At 50.2% G+C, this 18,291-nt stretch overlaps 1 protein-coding gene across 9 annotated transcripts in view; it reads left to right on the top strand.

Annotated features, from left to right (window-relative positions):
* The window catches only part of Atp2b2 (ATPase plasma membrane Ca2+ transporting 2), a 293,782-nt gene that overhangs the window by 170,986 nt on the left and 104,505 nt on the right, over nt 1–18,291 (top strand). The window lies entirely within an intron of this gene.

Raw genomic sequence — 18,291 nt, 5'->3', positions numbered from 1 at the left:
GAGGGGAAGAGGGAGGGGAAGAGGGAGGGGAAGAGGGGGAGGGGAGGAGGGAGGGGGAAGGGGGAGGGGCGGGGCCGGGCTGTATTCTGGCTGCTCGGTTCCCAAAATAACTCAGATCTGAGGGCGGACAGCCCAGCAAGCCAAGGAAGCTAAGAGCATCCCGGTGGCTTCTGGTGACCTTGGAACCATCCTTGCCCTGTGTCCCAGGCAGGTGGTGCCAGGGATGGAACTGGCCCAGGGTCCAATCATTCAATTCAGGAGGCAAGGTGCAGACCCTCTCTCTTCTGAGCCCTGTGCTATTTTCCCCTCTACCTGGCCAGCCAGGGCATTGGCCACCAGGGTTCCTCTGGAGCGCCCCTTCACGTTGGTCTCTGAGTCTCTGCTTCATGTCCTGCAGATCTCTCCCTCCTTCCCTGAGTATGAAATGTTCCTTGCCTCCCTTCCTCCTTGTCCCACCAAGCTTCTTAACTCCAGTCTCACCTCTTTCCCCACCTTCTCTCTTCTTTCCTCTGTCTAGTAAGAAAATTCCTAGAAAACTTACACATGTGTGCACGCTCTCATAATCACAGTCTAACTGAACCCCCCACCCCTCTTAAGACTTAAGATGAGAGCCCAAGCTCCTACCTCCCTGGGTCCCAAGATTCAGGGATGGTGGCTGTTGGGTACAGAAGTTGGTGTAAGAGGCCCTGTATTGGGTAGAGGGTGTTTCTGAGCCCATTCTCCCTATGGGGGGGCTGTAGCTGGGCATCTGGGGCAGGTGAGCCTGCGTATTGGGTTACTGGGTGATCAGCAGACTCATGAATAGCAGCTTCTGGAACAAGTCTGGTGCAGAGAGCAAGCAGGCTCCCGTGAGGCTAGAGGACTCTGCCCTCCATCTCTCCAGCCATGGTAAAGCCTGCCCCCCCCCCCGCCCTGCACACCAGTGGGTCCCCAGGACAGTATTCAATGTGCTGTTGCCATGGTAGCACGTGTCCCTGTCTAGCCCAGGCTCAGGTTTCAGGAGGTGAGGGTGAGGGAGAGTGGGGGACAGGTCCAGTCCTGGAATTAAGAGTCACCACTTATGGAGTGCTAGCTCTGCTTAGGGTTAGAGTTTTGGAGTCCACACCAGGTTTGGGGAGACTGGGGCTAGTATTCCTGAGGCTAGGGGGATCTGGGCCTGGCAGGAAGCTCTCCTGGTAGGCTGAGCCCAGTGAACCAGACTCAAGCCAGAGACACGAGTTCAAATCCCTCATCCTTGTTTCAGCCAGCTGGAAGGTAGTTTCTTGGGCCCTTGGGGACCTCAGTAATGCCTTGCAAGCATCAGTAACCTTAACCTGGGTTTTCTTGTTCACCTACCTGGTGATCTTACAGAGGTCATGCTTTTTCAACCCTCAGTTTCTCCATCTGTGAAATGGACATGAGAACATTGTCTACCCCCCTACTATGTTGAAATGGGCCACCATAGAGAAGGCATATTGTCTGTCCCCAAAGGGGGTGGTATTTGTCACTTTGTAGGCTCTTATCTCTGCCTTGACCTCTAGGTCGGAGACAGCCTCACTAACTTCCTGAGTCACTACAGATTGCTCACTTTTGCTCCTGGGTCTAGGTCTCCCCAGCCACACAATGAGCACAGGGGTACTGAGCTGTGTGTTAGCATCCTCCCACCCCCCACAAGCAGGCTAGGCAGTTGCTATTGTGTCACACCCAGGGGCCTGCCTCTGGAAACTCAAGCTGGCCAAAGGAGAAAGATAGCCTACCTGGTTACCTAGCAACTGAGGTGTGAGCCGGGGAGGCTTGGGTGTCAGGGTGTCCAGTGATGGCAGCACCCTTCCAGGAGGTACAAGGAAGAGACAGACTCTGAACAAGGACCCTTACCTGAGCCAGACTCAAAGGGCAGCCTCCTATGGCTGCCCAAGTCTACCTGTAGAAGGGTGCTTGGCCCTGGGTAGCTTTATAGGTAGAACACATGGCTAGGCTCAGAGAAACTTGAGCCCCTCTGGCTGCCAGCTTGACCTAGGAGCTGCCACCACCACCCTTTCCCTGGAAGCTCCCAACCAAATAGTAAGGACTTCCTGACCCCTCCTTTAAAAACCTGGTGCCAACCTCCAGGGTGCCACACATAGCCAATCACAACACCCTCATAGCTTTAGCCTCCTGTGGGGGTCTCTCCCATTCTCACTTCTCCCACCAGCACACAACTCTGTGCTCCACTGAAGTGGCCTTTGCAAGTCACTGCCTTTTCCTTTCTTCCTTCCTTCCTTCCTTCCTTCCTTCCTTCCTTCCTTCCTTCCTTCCTTTCTTTCTTTCTTTCTTTCTTTTTTAACCTTGGTTTTCTTATCTGTGAAGTTCAACAGTGAAAAGGCCGGGCCTCAGGCCTCTTAGCAAGAGGGTGAATCAAAGGAGCTGAGTCCTATGGGGGGGTGACTCCTATGTTCCCACCCCTTCCTTTTACTAAACTATTACTGTACCATAGTGCCCTGGGCTAAGCAGGAAGGGAACCACACCTAACTATTTAAGGACAGTTAAATCCTGCCTCAGGGCACAAGCTGCCTGTGGGAGGTTCCCCCTGCAAGAGCTCATCAATGGAGTGGAAGTGAGCATTGCCCCTGACACTAGCCATGGCTGCAGGAACCGAGCGCGCACACGAACACACACACACTCTCTCTCTCTTGCGCTCACTCCCATTGAGCATCCTTTATGACTATTGCAGTATTGCTCGGCCCTCCTGAAGCTATGCCCCCACAAAGAGACCTGAGGAGAGCTTACAGTCTCCACATGGGCTTTGCTCTCTGCCCTGGGCTGGGTGGGGTGGGAGCCTGGGTACTTGAGGCTGACGGAAATAGCCCAGCAGACAGATGGTAGCAGAGCGGGAGCTGGCACCACAGAGAACCCGAGCGCCAGCAGCAGCGTCTCCTTGCATGTCCCGCCCTCGAGGCCTCCAGGGCAGCCAGGCCTTGCTCTGGTCCCAGCACAGTGCCTGAGTGACCTTGTCAAGCCTCTCTCTGTCCTTCCTGGACCCTCAGTCTCCTCATCTGTGCAGTGGTCTCTTCCCTCCATGTTCCACAGTCACAGACCCAGAAGGTTAGACTGGAGAGTCCTTTCAAGTGACAGCCCTTATTTATAATGAGGTAACGGAGCAGCCATGGAACAGGGCCAGGCTGGTGGCTGAGCCTCCCCAAGACCTGCCATTCGTCAGCAAATCCGTACTGGGTGGCTGCCAGCCCTCTGACCCAGGGCCGTGTCTAACAGCAGGTGATTCGGCCAGGCTGGCAGCTCCCACATTCCCTGCTTGACTTCTTCAAGCACTGTAAGGGGCTGCCATCTGCTCACTGCCCCCTTCTACCCTGCCGCAGGTCAGCCAGAGCCCTTCACCTGTTCCTACTCTGGGCCTGGCCCCAGAGTCTGGGAAGAGACTCCCCTCAGGGATACCTTGCAGTGTTGGGACTAGAGCCTTCCATCCCTGCCTGCCTCCCCCCTGGTTGGGAGGAGGGAGAGGATGGCCTTGGACTCCCTCATCTTCAGAACTCCATCCCCACTCCACACAGCAACTCTGTGTGTTCCCAGTCCAAGTCCATTGTGTACCAAGGTCAAGGGACAGGCTTGGTGCCCAAGCTGAACCCAGGTGTGTGACCTTGGCCAGTCGATACCTCAGTGAACCCCAGTTTCTTCATCTTTAAAATGAAGAAAGTCAGGGAATCTATCTAGGGACCTCTGTGTACATGATGTGCAGAGAAAGGGGGCTCTGGGGAGCAATCCTGGGGACAATACACGGTGGCTCCTGGTTACTTCTGTGCCTGTCATTGCTCTCTCTGATGGCATTATTCATCTGGCCAGCTCCTTGCTAGAAAGATGACCCTCCTGACCTCTGTGTCTACCTCAGTTTTGACCTTCCCTGGGATCAGGGCTAGGTATACAGCAGGTGGCCAGAGCTCACTCAGTCCTTGTGTTTGAACCCAAGTGTTAGGAAGTGGGTAGGTTCGAGACTTATGGTTTCTCGGGGCAAGGCTTGAATTCCTGTGGGTGCTTTCCTGTGTGTCCACTTGCTGTGTGCCAGCTGCATCAGTGAGATATGAGCACCAAGCCTGGAGCTATAAAAGGCCCTGGGAGCACACTTGGCCAAGTCTTATGGATGGTTTAGTCGACTCTGCCTGGAGAGTGAAGTCAGCATATGATTGTCTGAGGAAGGGTCTGTGGAGTTGGGCTCTGGAGGGTGATTAGGAGTATACCTGGCTAAGAATCGACAGCATATGCTAAAGCATAGTAGACGGTCCAGAAAGGATCTCTGAGTTGATCTTTCGTGGTTTTATGAAATGAGAAACTCTCCACACATGGATGTTTGAGCAGCCAGCAGATAGAATGATGATTACCTTTAGGGGGTACTCACGTGCCCACTGTGGCAGAGGGTAGGATGTATGAGCCAGGGAGACCACCTGTCTATGTCAAAGTCCTAGTAGGAGCCAGTGTTGAATTGTTAGAACTACCTAGCCTGACTTTCCTTTGGGAAAGATGGGGAAACTGAGGCCCAAAGAGGGGGAAAGGGTAGAGCAGGGACAGCCAACTGTGGCTGCCCATGACATGGTTGGTAGTGATGTCTACGGAGATGTGTATTCTGTGCATGGCCATGAGCCTTGAGGTCACACCTTCAGGTATTGCTGCATGTGGCCCCCACCACAGAGCTTTGAATCCTTCTAGCCTCAATTTTCTCACCTGTGAAATGGGACTAGCAAGTGGATTCTTTGAATCTTCAAACTAAAAGCTACCAATGAGCACGTGCTTCCAATGCTGGGTGTTGTTGCAAGCGTTTTTTGGTCATGGTAACCTTAATGGCAGGTTTCCCTAGAAACCAGTCACCACTCACTGACATGATTTGGCAACTCCAGGTTTAAAGGGTTTGGGACCACCTGTGGTGGTCACAGAGACAGAGGCAAGATGTCAGAGGTAGGTCAGACTTCTTTCTTGCCCAGAGTCCTTCGAAATGGCCCTGATCCCTATCTCCTGCTTTCCAACCTGGCATGAGCAGAACCCTGCTCCAGACTATGGAGGCTCTGTCTTCTTTCCTGGCTTTATGATGCCCCCTTAACACATACACACATATAGACATGTGTGCATGTCTACACACAGATATACTCATACATACACCTGGATACACATGCAAACACATGGATACACACATGAATGTGAACACATTTATGTGCATGTATGCAAATGTACATACACACATATGCATACAGAGCCCAGGCTTATACATTCTCTTCCCTCCTCAGAACCCACCCCACTCATGGGCACTATTCAGCCCTGCCTGGCACACCCAGACACTCATTGCTGTGCACACAAGAACATTCACACACACACACACACACACACACACACACGCATTTGTACTTTGTCCTGCTCTGACACACAGATTCAGAGTATGTGTGTCCCTGCTTGCAGGACTGCATGTGTCTTTCCTGCCTGGATCACTGTGACATGCCTGTGTAGTGGAGAAAACGCAGTAGCTGCCTGTGCAGCGTCGAGAATCCATTAGACACACTAAGGACCTGGGTATACACATGGTTAGGAAGGGGAAACCCCCACTTATCCCAGAGGACTCTGAAACCAGTGCAATGGCACAGACTGCCATGGGCAGGAAGTGAACCCCCTGTCGAGAGAGGCATGTGGACACAAGTGGTAACCCAGATGCTGTGGTGAAGCCAGGCACCATAGACTTGCATGTCAAGCTCTGCCTCAACTCTAGAATCAAATAAGCTTAGAGATCCAGGGTCACTTCTGAGTTTTATGAGTGTGTGGACCCTGAGGGGCCACCATTCTGGGGATGACCTTTCTAGATGCCCCCACCCTGTGTCAGAAAATGGGAGCCAACTTCTAGAGACACTCATAGCTGAGCCTGTGAACCTAGCACCCACTTTGGGCCAGGCCTGACCCAGGTGAGAGAACAGGGTGGCGTCCCTGTTCTTGCTTAATCCTTGTAATGTGGAGTTCACACCAGAGGGACCCCAGCTTGGAGTCCTGCACCTGAACCCCAGCCCTGAACTCCCCAATCACATACTAGGAGAAGCATCCCCGAAGGCTGCATGATCTGGCCTGGCATTGGGAGGGACTGTGAAATAAACACCGAGGAGCTGGGACCAAGTGAGAGCCTTCCTCAGACACAGAACTCTAGAGAAGGGAACTTGCAGGCAGGGAGAGCTGGGCCGAGAGGGAGCGGGAGGAGCCCTCGGGGTTCAAGGTTTGAATCTATTAGGCTGATTCTTAGCAAGAAGTGAGGAGACCTGTGCTTTCAGACTCCTTCAAGCCTGTCAGGCCTGGTTGGGAGGGGAGGGCATGGCACTCGGAGAGAACCGTCCCTGGGATGAAGGTGGGTGCACCCTTGGCTCACTGGAAAGCAGAAGGAGGTTGGTGGCTCAGGAGGGTGACACCTCTGACAGGCCTTGGGCCTGTGTCCAGCTCTATCAACAGCTGCTCTATGGCTCTGGGCCAGCTCCTTCCACTTCCCTTCTAGACTGTGTTATTCCAGGTCAACGTGGGGCTGTCAGAGACCTCCCAACACTAGGTGAAAGGGAGGGGTGGGTGACCAAACTGTACCATGGCTTCTCCGCAAGGGCAGAGAGAGGAGTCTGAGACCTGTCCAGCCACATGCACTGAGCAGAGGAACTCCAGTCTTAGTTATCTGCAAGGGAAATGGCCCATGCTTAATGGACCCACAGGGTGAGGGGGCCCCCATGGCTGGAGAAGTTGCCCAGAAGGGCCATTATTGGAAACTGTGGGCCTTAGAGACCAGCGATGGGTGGGAGGTGGCAGGCAGGGAGTTGAGGGGACACTACAGGTGTGATCTCAGAGCCACTGAGGTGAGGTTGCTTGAGGGTCACAGAAGGAGGAGCTCAGAGGAGTAAGCCATTCGTCTCAGAACCTGGGCACGAAGCCCATGGCTCTGCATAGCTTTAACAAGGCTAGGGTCCTCTGGGCCCGTGTTCCCCAGGAGGCTGCATTCGCATCTGTCCCCTCACAGATGGCTGGTGAGAGCATCTCGCAGCCCCCACCCCTCCCCGGACCCCCTTCTGTCGCAGGCCTTGGCTGTGCCGGGGAGTGTGGTACAGCACGGTTATTTTTAGAGGTGGCACCATCTGTTCAACGCACTGAGTGGATTCTGCGTGTCTCCGCCATGGCCGGGGACAGCCGTGCCAAGTCAGGGGAGGGCTGCAGAATGAGCTGCCCCCACTCAATTGCTTCTGGCTGGGACAGTCACTGGCCAGCTGACCAGCCTGAGGCCTGCAGGGCATACGATTCTGGGGGGAGGGCAGAGACTGGGCGGATAATGCAGAGGGCAAGCCTAGGGTGGGCGGCACCATAGGCCCCCCACAGTCCCTGCATAGCCTGGACATTTTGTAGACTCTGTGTCTGACCTCCAGGATTGAGGTGACCAAGGGACTGACTAAGGGAGAACACAGTGGTGGGGGAGGGGTCTCTATGTATCCCTGCAGGACCTAACACTGGGTATGCTGAACATGTGAACCTGACCTCACTGGACCAGAAGGGCTAGGACACTTTTCCCACTTTACTCCCCAGCTTCGTGTCTCACCACCAAGGGCAGCCATTATATCAGCCCGGTAATATGGCGCATGGGCCTTTTGGAGTTCAAATCCCACTATAGGTGACCCTGGCCAACATCCTCAGCTTGCCAAATCTCTGCTTCCTCATGTAGGAAGTCAGGTCCTGGTAGCTTTTGTGCCCCAGGGTTGGACCTGGGCTTGCAGGAGCCATGCCTGTATGCAGGGCACAGTAACTGCCCTGGGTGAGAGGGCACTGGGCTGAGCTGTTCCTGCCACAAAGAGCACAGGACTTGCAGAAGGGCGAGGGCATCTCAGGGGGCCCGAGGGCTTGGAGCCCCTCCAGGGGAGACCTCTTGGCAACCTCAGGAAGGTCACCAACTTCAGCTGTGAGGTACAGACCTCACCATGGGACTTCTGTTCTGGGTGCTCTCTGTCAATGAAGGGCACAGCCATCTGGAGTGGCGTCTAGCCTGACTGAGGACTGTGTTCCCAGAGTGCTCACATTTGTAAGGGGTGGGGTGTGAGCTGGCAAATACTACTCAGGACTGTGGCATTGAGTGGTGAGCCTGTGGAGGTCCTGGAAACAAGGAGTGGGGCAAACTTGTCAGAGAGGCTGGCACTATGGCTTGTCTTGGAGGTAAAGTTGTGGTTAACAGAGATTCGGTGCCTGGATGTTCTGGAAGGGGGGGCATGTGCTGGGAGACAGGAGCATGAATTAGATCAGAAATGGCAGGTGGTGCCATTAGAACAGAGCTCCAGGGGCTGGTGTGAAGCCAGCTGGACAGGATACTAAGGGCCTGGCCCTGAATAGGTTTCTTAAAAACAGCCACTAGGGAGCTATTGAAGGCTTTTAGTGGTGGTCGTAGTGTGTGTGTGTGTGTGGGGGGGTGATGTGAGTATGGGTGGACAGTGTATTGTGGGTGTGTACAGTATGTTTATGGTATATGTATATGTGTGAGAGATGTGTGTGTGTGTGTGTGTGTGTGTGTGTGTGTGTATGATGTTTATGTTTGGGTGTAAGTGTCATGTGTGTATGTGGAGTGAGTATGGGCACTCATTGGATAACAATGTATAAGTGTGATGTATTTTATGTAGTAGCATGAGGATAGATGTATGTGGAATATATGTGTTGTAGGTGTGTCCAATATATGTGGTATATGCAGTATATGTATATGTGCATGTATGTATATGATATGGTGTGTATATATATGTGTGGAGTGGTATATGCATATAGTATATGTGTGGTATGGGTTTGTGTAAATGTATATGTGTATAGTATGTAGGTCTAGTATATGATTCTGGTGTATAGGTGTGGTGTATGTGTGTATGGCATATGTGTGTGGTAGTATATAGTATATGGGGTGGTATGTGTATGTGTGTTATATGTATATATTGTGGTGTTTAGATGTGGTTCTGGTGTGTGTGTTATATATGTGTATGATATATGTAGGGGTGTTATATGTATATGATTTTGTGTGTACATATGGGTATGGTACATGAGAGTAGTTTGGTGTGGTATATATGTGTATGACATATGTGTATGGTGTGATATGTGTGTGTGTTGGGGGGACTAGGGGTTGTGGTGGGGTAGTGGATGCATGTGGGTAGGTAGATGCTTATTTCCCTATAAGTACATGCAGAAGCCAGAGAAAGAAGTCCAGTTTCTTCCTGTCTCTCTCCTTGTGGCCTCGGGGCAAGATCTCTAACTGAATTGAAAGCTCACCATTTTGGCTGGATGACTGCCCAGTGAGCTCCCAGAATGCACCTGTCTCCAACCCTAGATACTGTGCAGGTACAGGCAGCCATTCCCAGGTTTTCACGTGGGGTCTGGGGATCTGAATTCAGGTTTCATGTTCATATAGACAGCACTTTAACCACCGAGTCATCTCCCCAGCCAAAAGGGGAGGTACCACACGGGCACAGAGTTCCAAAGGTGATGAACCACGTGGACACAGAATTAGGTCTCAGTTCTGCTCTGAGCAATGCCCCCGTCAGCTGTATTCTTGGAGAAGCTGTTATTCTACATTTTTGAGCCTCAATTTCTTCATCTGCAGAAAAACCATCAGACACCCCTCTGTGTGCACTGTTGTAGGGTAGGGTTTACGGAGTTCAGTGTAACTCTTGCCTCAAGGTTTGGCTGACACCATAACCCTTGCTGCAGTGGGGTGAAAGGGAGGGTATGGGGCTGGGAAGGGCCTAGGAGCCCCAGGATGGGAGAGAGTTGGGTGAGCCAGAGTACAGAGAGTCTCAGGAGGAGAGAAGAGGGAGCTGTGCAGATCTGAGCACCTGATTGGCTGTGAAGGATGGAAGTGCCGCCAGACAGTGCATTAGATTCTACAGAGATCACAGATCCTATGGAAGGATAAATTCTGAGCAATGCCTGGAATGTCTGTGGAAAACCAGGGCATAGCTGAGCATGGTGGCACATGCCTTTAATCCCAGCACTCGGGAGGCAGGAGCAGGCGGATTTCTGAGTTCAAGGCCAGCTGGTCTACAAAGTGAGTTCCAGGACAGCCAGGGCTATACAGAGAAACCCTGTCTCCAAAAAAAAAAAAAAAAAAAAAAAAACCCAGGGCATGCTGGGTAGCCACAAGAAGGTCAGTTGTGGATCCCAGGGTGAAGGCATGGTGGAAACACCTACGTTGGGATGCAATCTGGTGCCGGATGGAGAGAAAAGCCCAGGGCTAGAGAGGTTTTACAAGTGCCAAGGGCAGGACCATGGCAAGCCCCAGAGAAGCCAGGGCATGTATGGTCAGGGGAAAACCTTAAGAAATAGGAAGAAGGAGAGTGTGAGGGAACATCTGTCGAGGGAACATCTGTCACACGCAGTGACCCAGAGCCTAGAGTTGGCTGCTTTCAACCACCTGCAAAAATCACCGGAGGACCTGGCCTATCAGGAAGTGTCATTTAATGGGTTAGAAATAGACAACCAGGATAGTTTGGAGCCAGAAACTTCCTTTAGCAAGGAAGCATCAAGTACTAGAGACCAGAAGCTTCTTTAAGCTACTGGCCTACATCTCCAGACACTCACTCACCCACGCAAGGGGGGGCTGCACATCTCTGTTTTAATCAGCCCCCCTGGGGTGCCAACACGAGCAGCCCTCAATGAAGTGTCTCTGAGCAGCTTTGTTTTAGGGACATTGAGCCTTGCTGGAGATGCCATTATGGAATGAATGAAGGAATGACACCTTTACCGTGGGGAAGGTAGCCCAGGTGTCCACCATTGCAACTGTGGTTTCCTGACCTTTGACTCCCTTCCTCTAAGTCTGAGCCCAAGGCAGAGGTGTCAGAGATGGCTGGATTTCCTGCAAGAAGTCTTTGCATGGAGGTAACCTGGGCTCAGGCATGGCAACAACATGTACACAGTCACCAACACACGTCACCCCTTGGCTGAAGCATGAAGAGAGAGCAGTGGCTGGCTATGCTGAAAGATGCCATGTGCCACAGAATCACTCTGACTCCTCCGCTCCTGTGACACGAGAGTCCTACTTTGTCTTTTCTGTCCCCCAGAAGTATTTTTTTCCCTCTGCCTCTCTAGTCTAGATCCCAAGGGACTCATTGAACTATTTTTAAACAGTCTCCCAACTTGGGCTTATCCCTAGCACTTCTGTATTTTCCTCCCTTACCCATGGATAAAAGAACTTAGTAAATTAAATGAGAGGTTTCTCAAAAACCTTAGTATGCCCTCAGTTCTGGTAGGAGCCAGGGCCCAAGGACTGTGAATAGAAACAGAATAAATCACTGGTTGCTAGCACTTCGGGATTAGGGGCAAGTAACAGTGATGTACTGACTCAGTCTCTGCCCATGCACTTAAGTGGCATCATCTTTCTGCCTGGGTGTGTCCACTACAACAGTCCCTGTTTCCTGAGAACTGACCTCCCTGTGCCTGTTCAAGACCTCATGAAAACACAGTGCCCTTCCCAGCACCCACATATTGCATCCCAGATCCACAGATACTTTTAGCTCTGACCTTCTCACCCCCTCAGCCTGACAGCTAGCCTTGCTGTCCTAGAAAGCTTAGGGGCATTTACGGCCCTTTGTGTCATCAGAACTAGAGCCCCTGGACAGCTCTCTGACAGGCGCTCCTTCAGTTTCTCCCTCCAAATCAGCACCTCGGGCTTGAGGACAGCTCAGAGTGGAATCAGTCGCCCTGGTGGTACCTTCTTGCTGGGCTGGATTAGAGGCATGAGCCTGTTTCAGTACCAGGACCGTGTGGACAGCTCACATGCATCTGCAGTAGGCTTGCAGGGGTAGCAAAGGGTTGATAGGATTCTACCCACAAAAGCCTTGCTTTACTGGAGGCCGAGGAGAAAGGCACAGGTCTTAAGCTGCTGAGAGAAGATGCCAGGGTTGTTGAGATTACATGTCATAGCCCTCAGCACACAGGGGCTTCAACACCAACCTGGTTATTGTTCCTTTTTTAAGGCTCTGCTTATAACCTGTGAGGACAGAGCAGGAAACTAACTGGGGAGAGCAGAGAGAAGAGTGTCAGAAAGGAACAGCATCACTGTGGGATCTCAGAGCTGGGAACTTTCAGGATTGCAGAGAGAACCTAACAAAGTTCCATGCTGGGGATGGGGTGGAGGCAGGAAATGAATCTGAGAGGAGGTTGAGGCAGTGGCTGGACTCAGGGGATATTGTCCAAATCACCCATCCCATCCCAGGTATGGCCCTATCCCCAGCCTTTCACCATGCATCTCTTTCCTGCCACCTAGAATAGACCTTCCCAGTGTGTTGCTACAGTAAGCCCTTCTCGTGTCTACCCACTAATGACTTGGCTGTTTGAGCTTGGTGGGGAACTCATAGATTTCTGCAACAGGAAGGTGGTTGAGCCTGAAGCACACAACAAAGTATGCTGTTAGGCAGATACTGTTGTACAGAGGCCTCAGTGGGGAGCTGTGGACACCACAGACAGGAGGTGAATTATAACTGACACACGCATCTGATTCCAGGGTTTTCCCCCTTCCTTCTGCCTCTAGCCAATCAGGATTTGGCCTGCAGCTGGGATAGTCCTTGCTGCTGGAGACCACTAGCAACAAGAAAGCCCAGGAAACTATGTTCCTAAGAAACAAGCATCAAGGGCAGGAGGGTCCTTAAGGGTGTCACTAAAAAGATCCTTTGAGTGTCTGTTCAACACATAACCTCGCTTTACAGAAGAGTAAACTGAGGCAAGATAGAGGAGGCGCTCACTGTCCAAAGATATGCTTGGTAAAGTGTTGTGAGACACAGATAAGCAAAGGCTTAGGGCCATAGCAGACCTATTTCAGCTGCTTCAAATTCTAGCCTATGACCTTGACCAGTGTTACATCTTGGATCTCCAGGGTCCTTCCCTGGAAGTAAAAAACAACCATTGAGAGCTCAGAGATGCAGTGGCTGTTGGCAGTGGTGGTCAAGCTACAGATGAGACCTGGAAGATATGATGCCCAAGCAAGGGATATTTTGTTTATATACTTAAAAACATCAAACCAAAATTTGTGTGTGACCTTCCGAATTCAACCTCCAGATCCTGACCTGCAGGTCATGTGAGGACTGTCTAGCATGATGATCAGATCCCGCACAGGAGAAGAAAGATCTGAGTACTTCACTTCTCTCTCTATGAGCCTGGTGTCCTGGATAATCTGAGATGTATCTTGTTGGGTGTATGGTTAGGTGGGTAGATGGATAGGTGAGTGGATGATTAGGTCATGGTAGGTAGATGGATGGATGGCTAGATGGTAGGTGATGGGTGGATGGCTGGGTGATGGGTATGTGGATTATTAGGTATTGGTGGGTGGATAGTGACTAGATGAATAGTTAGGTGGTGGTTGGTAGATGGATGAATGGTTAGGTGGATAGGTAGGTAAGGTAGATTGATGGTGGCCATGTGGTGAGCAATGAATGGGTTGTTGGGTAAATGACTGGATGGGAGGTAGATGGCAGATGGATAACTGCTTGGGTGTATGTGTTATTAGGCTGGTGGGTAGGTATATTAATGAGTACTTAGGTGAATGGGCTGAGGATGGATACACGAGTGATTAGTTAGGTGAATGGGTATGTGGATGGATGGGTAGGTGAGTGAGTGAGTAGATGGCTGGTTGGGTAGTATGGATGAATAAATAGGTAGGTAGATAAGCTTACAGGTAGTAGGTGGGTACATAGATGGATAATTAGGTAGATGGGCAGATATACCAGAGGATGCTTAAGTGGGTGGGCGGGTAGATGGTTAGGTGGGTGGTAGATGGATGGCTAGGTGGTAGGTGGGTGTATGGATGGATGATTAAATGGGGAGGTGGATACATTGACAGATGGCTAAGTGGGTGGGCGGATGGGTGGGTGGATGAATAATGAGCAGACAGGTGATTGAATCGATTCATGGCTATGTGTATGAGCGACCTGTTCTCCAGAGATGGATGCTTGTCCTCACACTACTGTTGGCAGCTCATCTGGAGACCAGGGACATGGGGAAAGTTGACACTAGGGCAGACACTGGGAAGAAGCCCCAGGTTCCTAGCTGGTCACCCTGTTCCTGCCACCTGTGTCCGCAAGCCTCTCGAATCTCTCTGTGGGGATTTTTTTTTTCCTTTCCTTTCCTTTCTTTTTTTTTTTTCTTCTTCTTTTCTTTTCTTTTTTAGAGTTTCCTTTTCTGGTTAACAGAATAGCAGTTGCCTAAAAATAGCTGTAACTTTGCTTCTGAGGTATTCATTTTCGGTTCATCTTCTCCCTGTTCTCATTCCTCAGCTGTGAGGATACAGAGCTGAGGTTGTCAGCACCCACTCTGACGAGCCCACATGCGTGCATACACTACAGGGCTCGAACATTCAGATGGGGACAGCACAGCTCTCTCTGGCTCTCTCTTTCTCGTGTTCCCACACTCCTGTGGACCTATTCAGTGGCCTGCGTGATCCCTTTCATTCTTTGGGGTCCTTCATATTAAGCAGACATTTGACCCACTTTGAGGACCTCCCCATCTCTCACATTTCCTGACCTGTCCCATATATACTTGCTATAATGCACACCTGCCCAGTACATGCCTGTACGCTGATACCTGTGCTCACCCAAGACCATCAGCCGCTTTCCTTTTCAACTCACATGCACAGAGAAAATTACCTCCTCCCAAGAGAGATGCATAAGAACTCTGTCCCTCTATCTCCACCTGTTAGGCCGAGCTTCCTGCTTCTCTGGCCTCCTACCCAGCTCCCCTGAGCCACCAGAATGTGTAGCTAGGAGAGGAAAGAAAATGCCCTTCCCAGGGGAGAGATAATTAGTTCATTTAGACCAGAACAGAGGAGACAACACCTATGTGCTGCGCTGACTTGGCATGGCCGAGCAGAGATGAGGACTCTTACTTAAGTGAGCAGCAAAGCCCACTTTGGGTTGTTTTAAAGGTGGCGTTCAGGGGACAGTCCAGTCTAGCCAGTTAGAAACAGAAGGTGAACGAAATAGCCATTTACCAAGTAACGGACATTTTCGTATTGCCAGGGGCTCTTGCCTCAGTTAATCCTTACAAAATCCTGCCAGTTTGATTAACTGGTCTCCACCTTGGGGTGTGGGGTGGGAGGGACTAAGACACAGAGCTTAGAGTCCTGCCAGAGCCATATAAGAAACAGAGGCAGACCTGGGTGGCCTGGGTGGCCTCCATACTTGTATCCCCATATCAGTTCTTGCTGTCAGGGATAATTCAAAGAAAGTGGTGGCTTTAAAAATACATATTCAGGTGGCATTTAAATTCGGCACCTCTTAAAACAGAAGGATTTGGCATCCAGGAGTTATTTTTAGCAGACAGTTCATTTGCAACCGTCCCAGCTACCAGGCAGGCTTCGACTCAGATCTGAAAAGCTGTTGGTTTGAGCTAGGGGTTGCTTTTTTTAAATCTTTCCTTTGAAATATAGATTCCCTCTTCGTTAAATTAGCTCAAATATATCATTTATAGATTTATATATAATATATAAATTAATTCATATGTGCATATGTATAAAATCTTCCTCTGCCAGTATCTCTCCTGGTAAAGACTTTCTGAAGCACCCTAACCTATTCTTGACTCATTAAGATCTAACAATGCATACTCATTCAAATGCTAAGATGAAACCAAAATTTAGAAATCCAATATTGTCACAATGTTCTGGTTTCTAAACAGCTTCGAACTTGGGAAACTGAAGGGACCCTGGAGAGCGGTAGTCCACTTTCCTCACTTGTCTCATGGAAAGTAAGGCCCAGAGAAGAAAGAGGCTTGAAAGAGGTCACACCACAGAAGCTGGGTGTGGAGGGAGATGGAAGGGCTCACAGTGTGACCTGCTCTGTTACTCAGCCTACCTTCCTGCTGCCCTTCATTCAGTCCACACACTCATTCATCTACCCATGCACACATCTGCTTTTCTTTCCTTTTTCTTTCCATCCATCCAATCTATCCATTCTTCTACCTACCCATTCATTAGCCACCTACTAGATAGATAGATAGATAGATAGATAGATAGATAGATAGATATCTGTTCGTCTATCTAACAGCCTTCCACCTCAATGTATCCATCTATCTCATAGATGGCAGCCCAAGGGCTGACTTAGGGCTTCATTCATTCACTAAGCATTTATGGAACACACGTCAATGCCAGCACTCTGTGTCTCCACAGGAAGCACGGCTCCTGTCCGTGTGTGGCTCTCCAGCCCTCATGTAAAGGGGACAGTTCACTGGGCCTGAGCAATAAAGTGTGATTTGTACAACAAGCCAGGGGCACATATGTAGGCTGGATGGACAGAGACACTGAAGCCAAGAGGGCCAGCAGCTTCTAGGAAGGCCAGTACTTGGGTGGAAACAAGTGTGGCAGATGTGGCCACTGTGAGGCTGATAGGGTGAGCACATACTTTGGAGTCATTGGCTCCTGAGCTCACTGGGGTTCTACCAAATGCTTTTGTGGCTATGAACCCCAAGTTTTTTTAATTTAGCATCTCTCCCACACAAAGCAAGTTCCAAAGTAATCTGTGAGATTTTATAAAATAAAATAAAATAAAATAAATAAAATAAACATGGTACCCAGCATGGGGGTGACCTTGTGCAAATGACTGAGGTGTGGAGATGAGGGATGGGAAGCATCAGATGGAGAAGATAAGAGTCACCTGTGAGTGACCTACACTCCAAGATGTAGTTGATTTGGTTGCCCTAGACCTTCATCCCTCCGAACTTTCTCACAAGCTCCTCCCACCCACTGTGTATCTCTATTTCTTTCTGGGACAGCTTCCTATTTACAGAAAGGGTATCGCCTGCTCAGTGTGTCTGCAGCACCCAGGACTAGTCCATAGCAGCAACCACATCACATCATAGGAGTTGTGGTTTCCACTGTCACACAGATTGTCAGTTCTTAGATGGGAGGGACCAGGTCTTGATTATTCACTGCCTGGCACCAAATGGGTTCCCACAATAGTGTCATTGAAAAGGTGACTGGGGTGTGTATGGAGGTAGATGCACAGGTAGTAGACTGTTGGATAAGTAGAAGGAAGATGGGAGAAAGGAAATGAGGGAGGGATGGAGAGAGAAAGGGAAGGAGGGGGAGGGAGGGAGAAAAGAAGAGAGTGAGGGAGAAAGGAAGGAAGGAAAGAAGGAAGGAAGGAAAGTGTGTCATGGATGTATAGATGGACAGATGGACAGATGGATGGACAGATGGATAGACAGATAGATGGATTGATGGATGGGCAGATGAATAGGTGATAAAGGATGATAGATAGATGGATGCATGAGTATATAGATGGCTGGATAGATAAGTGGAAGGAAGCAAAGAAAGATATGGTGTGTGGGTGGATGAATAGATGGATAGATCAATGTGTAGGTATATAGAGGAAAGAAAATAAGATATATGGTCAGTGATTAGATGGATATGGTTCGAAATCGGTTTATCTTAACCCATAATCCTTAATATCAACAGAAGCCCATTAACTCGGGCCTGTTATTATGATCCCAGAGATAATTGCTGCTAACACTTCTTCTGGCTTGTGCTGTCACAGAAGTAATTATCAGTGCCTGTAAGCCATGCCACAGGTATCAAGGGATAGAGAGAAAACAGCACCTTAAGTTTAAAAGCCCCTTGTGGTTTGTAAGCCACTTTGCTTCCCATATGGTGCTTGGTTTAGCCTTGTGAGAAGTCCTTGAGTGCATCGCAAAGCAATGCCCTGGAGCTCTCAGAACAAATGAGTCTCTCTATGCCCCAATTCAAATTCCAGACCCATTGCTGCCAACCCACACGAGCCTGAAACCACCTTCATCAGCCTCAGTTCCCACGGGTTTTGTGATGATATCTAGGTCTTAAGTAGTTGTGCTAATTAATATCACTTCCCTGTGCTACCTGTGCACTGGATTTGGTCTTCAGTATGTCACATTCAATAACTCACCAAAGGCAGAGGAGTACCGGTGAAAGAGATGTTCTTATGTCTCTTCCTCGTTTGTAAGATGATGAAACCAATGTTTGTTTGCTTTCCATTCAGCTGGGAGGTGAAAAAGAGCCACAGTCGGAGCCAATGCATTGAAGCCTCCAGAGCCACTGCTCCTTAGACTTCATGTTCTCTCTGGAAAGATGTTCCTGTAACATACTAAGGTGCACAGCACCTAGTGAATGCTCAATAAATGTCTTTCCATGTGCCAGTGATGTGGTAGCACATACAAACCACAGGAGAGCTCAGGCCATGGTGCTTTCTGCCACTAAGCATTAGGCAGGCCAGAGGTCAAAAGATTGCCTCTGCCTCTGCCCCTGCCCCTGCCCCTGCCCCTGCCCCTGCCCCTGCCCCTGCCCCTGCCCCTGCC

This window comes from Mus pahari, chromosome 2 (assembly GCF_900095145.1).
Source record: "Mus pahari chromosome 2, PAHARI_EIJ_v1.1, whole genome shotgun sequence".
Taxonomy (NCBI): Eukaryota; Metazoa; Chordata; class Mammalia; order Rodentia; family Muridae; genus Mus; species Mus pahari.
Note: the sequence above shows the minus strand (reverse complement) of the source record. Positions and strands in the feature narration are given on the sequence as shown.